Raw genomic sequence first — 6,620 nt, 5'->3', positions numbered from 1 at the left:
ACTATATTTAAACAGTCTGTTTTCCTGTGTGTTTATTAATTGAACCAGTTTCTTTGAGATAATTTTTATTTGTTTTAATATTTTAATATTGCTATTTATTTTGCATTATTATGCCCATTATGATTATGGAAGTAAACATGAGCAATGTAGATTTTGTATTTCTAGGACACAGGTGCCTAGAAATTTGCTTAGAGTATAATATGGAGAGCTAGGACATATTCATTGTTTTTTTAGATTTTTCAAGGCAATGGGTTTAAGTGGCTTTCCCAAGGCCACATGGCTAGGTAATTATTAAGTATCTGAGGTCGGATTTGAACCCAGGTACTCCTGACTCCAAGGCCGGTGTTCTATCCACTGCGCCACCTAGCCGTCCCTGGATGTATTCATTTTTAAAACTTTTAGGAATACCTAGATTTACACCCTGCCTCCATGACTCATGTGGCCTTCTACAATGCAAGGACTAACTAGTAAGCTTGGAAAAACTCAAAACAAGAAAGCTCACCTTATTATGACTGTCTACAATGAGGGTGTTAATGTGTCCCTGGTAGAAGTACCCTAATCTTTGATGGACCATTTCTATATATTTTTCTCTTTTCTTGTACATAGAGAACAATGTCATATTTCTTAAATATAGTCAATTTTCATTTTAAAATTTGCTTATAAAAGTGATTTTAAAAAACAAAAACCATAAAAAGGACCTATATTTGCCTTCTCTTTAAAGAGAAGAGTATGGAGAGTTTGTCTGAAATTCTCAACACTGTAGGTACATAAAATAAGGTTTGCCTGATGGCCTAGTGCTCTGGGAAGGGCGTGATTCTGGCCCAGTTCCCTGCTAATTTATATTTGATATTAGAATGAAAAGAACCATTCAGGAATCATTTCACAGTTAACAAAAGAAAATTGACTTAGCCCTAGCAGGAAAAGGGTATTCACAAGGATAGGCATTGGGGATACCTTGAATTGATTCAGCTGAGCAAAGCTCCCTTGCCTGAATTGCCCATTGTTTACCAAAATGTCAAGTATCAAAGAGCACACCTGGAACACTTTATGAATATTTTTTGTACTTCAGAGACCTGGAAATATGTCAATAACAAGAGCCTCTAATCTCCTGAGTTAGCCAAGTCTCAAGGATGGCCTCAGTATTTTTGAAAGAGAAACCAGAAGGGAAGGTGAGTTAGAATATTGTTCCCACTATCCCTAGAAATCCGGAGTAATCAATTCTAAATATTTAATCCCTTTTGGGAAATTCCACATATCTTTGGGGGTTTATGAGTTTATTTTGTTTTTTGATTGTCAGAGAGAAGGATGAGTTAGACCTCCAGTTGTATTTCCAGTGAATTTCAGGAACTCTTGTAGAAATTTTGTATAACCTGTTTTTCAGGGACCTGGATGCTATATAAAAATAAGAAGGGAAATAATTTCCTAACATTAGGTCTCCTTTCACTGCTTTTTATAACTGAGATCTTTTTGAAAGGAGGAGTAAGATCTGAGTCACAGAGTTAGGACTCCTCACAGGTCTCAGTTCTTTTTCCTATTCTTTATCATTGGTTTTGATTTGTTTCTTTTTTTAATTTTTATTTGTTTTTTCAATTACATGCAAAGATTGTTTTAAACCTTCATTTTTATAAGACTTAAGAGTTCCATATTTTTATTCCTTCTTCCCTTCCCTCCCTAAGACAGCGAGTAATCTGTTATACATGTACAATCATGTTAAACATACTTCTGTATTAGTCATGTTATGAAAGAAGAACCAGAACAAAAGGAAAAAACATGAAAAAAACATAAAACAAATTTTAAAAAAGTGAAAATAGTATGCTTTGATCTGCATTAAGACACTATAGATCTTTCTCTGGATGTGGATAGCATTCCTTGAAATATTTTTCAAAATTTTTTCAGTTGTTTTTGTTTTTTATACTTTTAAACATAACATGTAAAGCACTCTTTATGCTTTATGCTCCTCAATGCTTAGATAGATAGATAGATACATTAGATTAGATTAGATAGATACATTAAATTTTTTAGGCCAGATGGCTGATTTCATTATGTTTTATATATAAAATATCATTTAATATACTACTTCTCCATGGTATTTTTATGGAAACAAAAATTGACTCCCAAGTGATAAAGGTAATGTTTATACCCAAAGTCCAAACTTAGCACCAGAGATTAATATACACACTAGCAAAAATCCTTCTAATCTATATCAACTTCTCCCTTTAGATGAAGCTTAACATTTTATTTCAAGTATAAAGATGAATGTTTGAAAAGATTTAGAAAGTTTACAAAAAGACATATCAAATTAGGAGACTTCCAACAATACCCAAGACTCCTCACGCAAAAATATAAGTATGTAAAATAATCCAAACTTCTCAAATAAAAATAAACCAGTTGATAATATTTTGAGAGCCCTTCAAGTTTTATATTGATTAAATCACCAAATCCTTCAGAAGAGTGCATTAGGGAAACAAAAATATGTGGAATAAAAAGGAGAAAAGAAATGAAATCAAGGTAATCTTAAGAGATAGCTATATGGTTATTTATTAATGTTAATTTACTTGGAGTGTTGTTTACCATTTTAATTAATAAAAGTAATGAGAATTTTAAAATGTGTATTCTCTCTTTTCATTTCATAGCCATTTTTAATTAACACAACCTCTACTCTGGCTCATCTTCATCATCTTCATCTTCTTTCCAGAAAAACCACTGAGAGACAGACTACTCCTGGAATCAGGATCTGATTGGTGAACTTTCACTTTATCTTAGCCATAACCGAACTTCCACATGATTTTGTGTCTCCTCATCTTGATTTCTTGTTCCTTTTTATATACTGACTTCCCTAGAGGCTTCTGAAGGGCAAGGACTTTCTTGCTTTCATGTATTTGTGCTTAGTCCAGCACCTACCACATATAATAAGAATATAATAAAAACTTTATCGGGGTGGCTAGGTGGCGCAGTAGAAAAAAGCACCGTCCCTGGAGTCAGGAGTACCTGGGTTCAAATCCAATCTCAGACACTTAATAATTACCTAGCTGTGCGGCCTTGGGCAAGCCACTTAACCCCGTTTGCCTTGCAAAAACCTAAAAAAACAAAAAAAAACCTTTATCATTCATGCCATATTATCAGTAGAAAATGAAATGACAAATCTAATAATTTCAATACTGAATGTAAATGGACTAAACTCTCTAATAAAAAACTAGAAGAGAATAGTATACTTGCCTATTATAGAAAAAGGAGCATAATCAATCCAAATATGGAGGAAATTATCAGATACAAAATCAATAGGTTTGATTGTTCATAGATGAATGATTCCTTTAGAGCTCATAGTTTTTAACCTAAGAGAAAAAGTAATATATCAATGGGAGTTTTTGCCAAACATTTTTGAAAAACTGTTTGAAATTTTCAAATATTCTTTTTTTTTTTAAGGTTTTTTGGTAAGGCAAACGGGGTTAAGTGGCTTGCCCAAGGCCGCACAGCTAGGTAAATATTAAGTGTCTGAGACCGGATTTGAATCCAGGTACTCCTGACTCCAGGGCCGGTGCTTTATCTACTATGCCACCTAGCTGCCCCAATTTCCAAATATTCTAACAGACTTTTCACAGAATACAGTTTGGCTTCTATGTTGCTACATCCAAATAAGCTGCCAATTTAAATTTTTTGGTCTCCTTAGAGTCCTACTAATTGTGAAAGCTTGCAATCAGTAGATGATATCACCATTTTAATATTAATAGTAGCTACTTGGTCAATTAACACTAAAGGTATGAAATTAGAGTGAATTTAATATTTTAAAGTTATCTTATAAAATAAATAAAATTATTGTATAGCCTGTTTGACTTTTAGTTAATAGCATTTCTCCAACATTCTTAACAGACTAACAAAAAATATTCATTGGGGTTCTTTAATTCTGTCAGGACATGTTAAGTATAACTGCATCAAGAACAAGATAACAAGTTGTTTAACAGAACAGTAGTTATTTCAGGATTTTTGTTCTTCTATCTGACTAATATAACATACTATAATATAATATAATATAATATAATATAATATAATATAATATAATATAATATAATATATATTATCAGTTTATATGCTTTTTTACAAAAAGGTCAAAACTACTCAAAGTTCTTTTTTGTTTATATCTCCAGAGATAATGAAAATTTCATATAATTTGCAACCTAAACAAACACTAAAGAGTTCTCTTTTGGTTTTCACATAAATAACAAACCATTTCATTTTTAAGAGCATTTTAGTTCCACACACCATCTAAGAATAATGTTTAACTCAATGATTTATGAAAGAACTTTTCAGAGTGAAAGTATAAATAGTACTATATTAGAAACTAAGCACAGTCCTACAATAGAAATAAAAGCCCATTATATGTGTCAGTTCATTCACTGTTCATCCCTATTTTATGACAAAGTTGTACCTTGGAAAGTTGAGTCAGCTATAGTTCTGTTGCAAAAGAGTAGTCAAACGAATAAGTTGTCTTTATGTGTCTTAAGACATGTCAGTATGGTTTTACTTTGTCTTCAATCTTAAACAAATGTGTTTAGGTTACAAATACTGAGATAAGACCAAAGACAAAGAATCCAAGTTAACTTTTTATCCTTCAGGGAGCTCAAAACAGCAATTTATACTTGGTTCAGAGTTATATATTATACCAATATACTTTGATTTAAGGTGATGGTTTATAATTCCCCACATTTATCTTTGCTTTTTCTCTGTAGGTTTTGGTATGATCAGGGGCAGCTAGGTGGTGCAGTGGATAAAGCATCGGCCCTGGAGTCAGGAGTACCTGGGTTCAAATCCGGTCTCAGACACTTAATAATTACCTAGATGTGTGGCCTTGGGCAAGCCACTTAACCCATTTGCCTGCAAAAAAAAACCTTAAGAAAAAAAGGTTTTGGTATGATCTAAAGAAAAATATCCCTGAAAATATCAGAATTACATATTGTTAGTCCTTAGTGATTGCTTGAATTAATGCTAAGAAAATTTAGATTTAAATTTAAATACTTAGAAAATTAAGTCCATAAAAGCAAGGATTTTGGTTTTGTTCTGAATACAAGTCCCATTTTACTCAAGAATTTGATGATAAATTTAATGAGGATAATACAGAAAAAGAAAGAAAAAAAGATCAAGGATTTCTAAGTTTTAATAGAGCAGTATATGTTCTTAAACTCCTTTAGTATTTAGGATAATGCCTATTATAGAATAGGCTCTTAAGTTTTTTTTAAATGTTTATATGTAAAATAAACACATCTTTGTTTCAAATGTTCAAGAACCATATATATATATATATACACTTATGTCACTATCGTGTATGTGTGTATATGAATCAATACTGGGTATACCTGTGGACAAATCAATGTCCCAAAGATGCTTAGGGCCAAGACAAGCCCTCATTCATTGGGGGAAATTCTCTAGAATGTATTTCTCAGAAAGCTATGTATGTGAGTCCTACCCTAAGGGAAAATTAAGATTTGGTCTGTTTGATTTGGTCCTTGGAATTCTACATCTGTTACTTATTATACCATCCAAGTAAACTGTGGTAAATCAGGTCAATCATATCTTTTAATTCTATTCAAATCAGTCACACATCATTATTTTTGTCATTATCGTTACTGTTACAAAATGTTGACTATTTATAGACATGGCCAGGGTCTATGAGACTTGATTCAATATATTTTTTAAATAGAACAGGTTTTATTTCATCTGAACAAATAATAAAAAAACCTATACACATAGAATGAACTTGAGCCCTTTCATTTCATAGTTTGAGACAGAAAATTAGGAGCCCAAGAATTGAATTATACTTCTGGAATAGACTTTGCTTTCAGGTGAATGAAGTTGATAATTCATGACTCTGAAGCATCTACAATTTTTGATAATCTGTCCACTTAGCAGCTTCTTACCAGATTAATGACCTGATGAATCATAGTAACTATCAGTGCAGATATTTATGTATTTGGAAGGAGTACATAGGATGAAGATCTCTATGTTCTCTTTGAGAACCAAAGGTCGGCTGTCTTCACTGACTTTTTTCTCATCATATTTCTCTGTTGCAGATCATGGAGCTGTCTTGGCATATGTTCTAATGAATCATATGAGGAAAGGACTCCTGGTCCTTTGTTTATAGCCATAGGCACATAAAATCCTACTGAAACTTCCTGTTTATATGTATATACAATAAACTTTAAACTGCATTAAGACATGTGTATATGTGTACATGCATCTGTATGTCTGTGTGTATGTCTATGTCTGTGTCTATGAAAGAAACAGGAAGACAGACAACATATACGTTCTCTGTTTGCATTTACCTGCTATGTGAGAAACACTGAAGGATCAGCTCGATAGAAAACTTAGTGTCTTCCTTCAAGGGATTTGTAATCTACTTGGGGAGATGATACAAAGAGTATCATGTAAGTAGTATAAATCATAACTCTAATATATTATTAAAAGGTGGCTAGGATTCAGACAAAGATGAAATAAGGATGATGGGGGAGAGAAGGTGAAGGGAAGTATTTAATAAATGCCTACTATGTCCTGTGAGACCCTGGGAAAATTGTTTAATTCTTTGGGTTTTTTTTTTGTTTTGTGCAAGGTAATAGGGTTCAGTGACTTGA

General features: G+C 32.4%; 1 long non-coding RNA gene across 1 annotated transcript; it reads left to right on the top strand.

Annotated features, from left to right (window-relative positions):
- Nucleotides 1-1,084: 1,084 nt before the first annotated feature.
- LOC141516378 (uncharacterized) lies at nucleotides 1,085-6,155 on the top strand. Its single transcript, XR_012476677.1, has 3 exons — nucleotides 1,085-1,169; nucleotides 2,634-2,741; nucleotides 6,063-6,155. It is a non-coding gene; the product is annotated as an uncharacterized LOC141516378 (long non-coding RNA).
- The last annotated feature ends 465 nt before the right edge of the window (nucleotides 6,156-6,620 follow it).

This window comes from Macrotis lagotis, chromosome 3, assembly GCF_037893015.1.
Source record: "Macrotis lagotis isolate mMagLag1 chromosome 3, bilby.v1.9.chrom.fasta, whole genome shotgun sequence".
NCBI lineage: Eukaryota > Metazoa > Chordata > Mammalia > Peramelemorphia > Peramelidae > Macrotis > Macrotis lagotis.
This window is presented reverse-complemented; position numbering and strand designations above follow the sequence as displayed.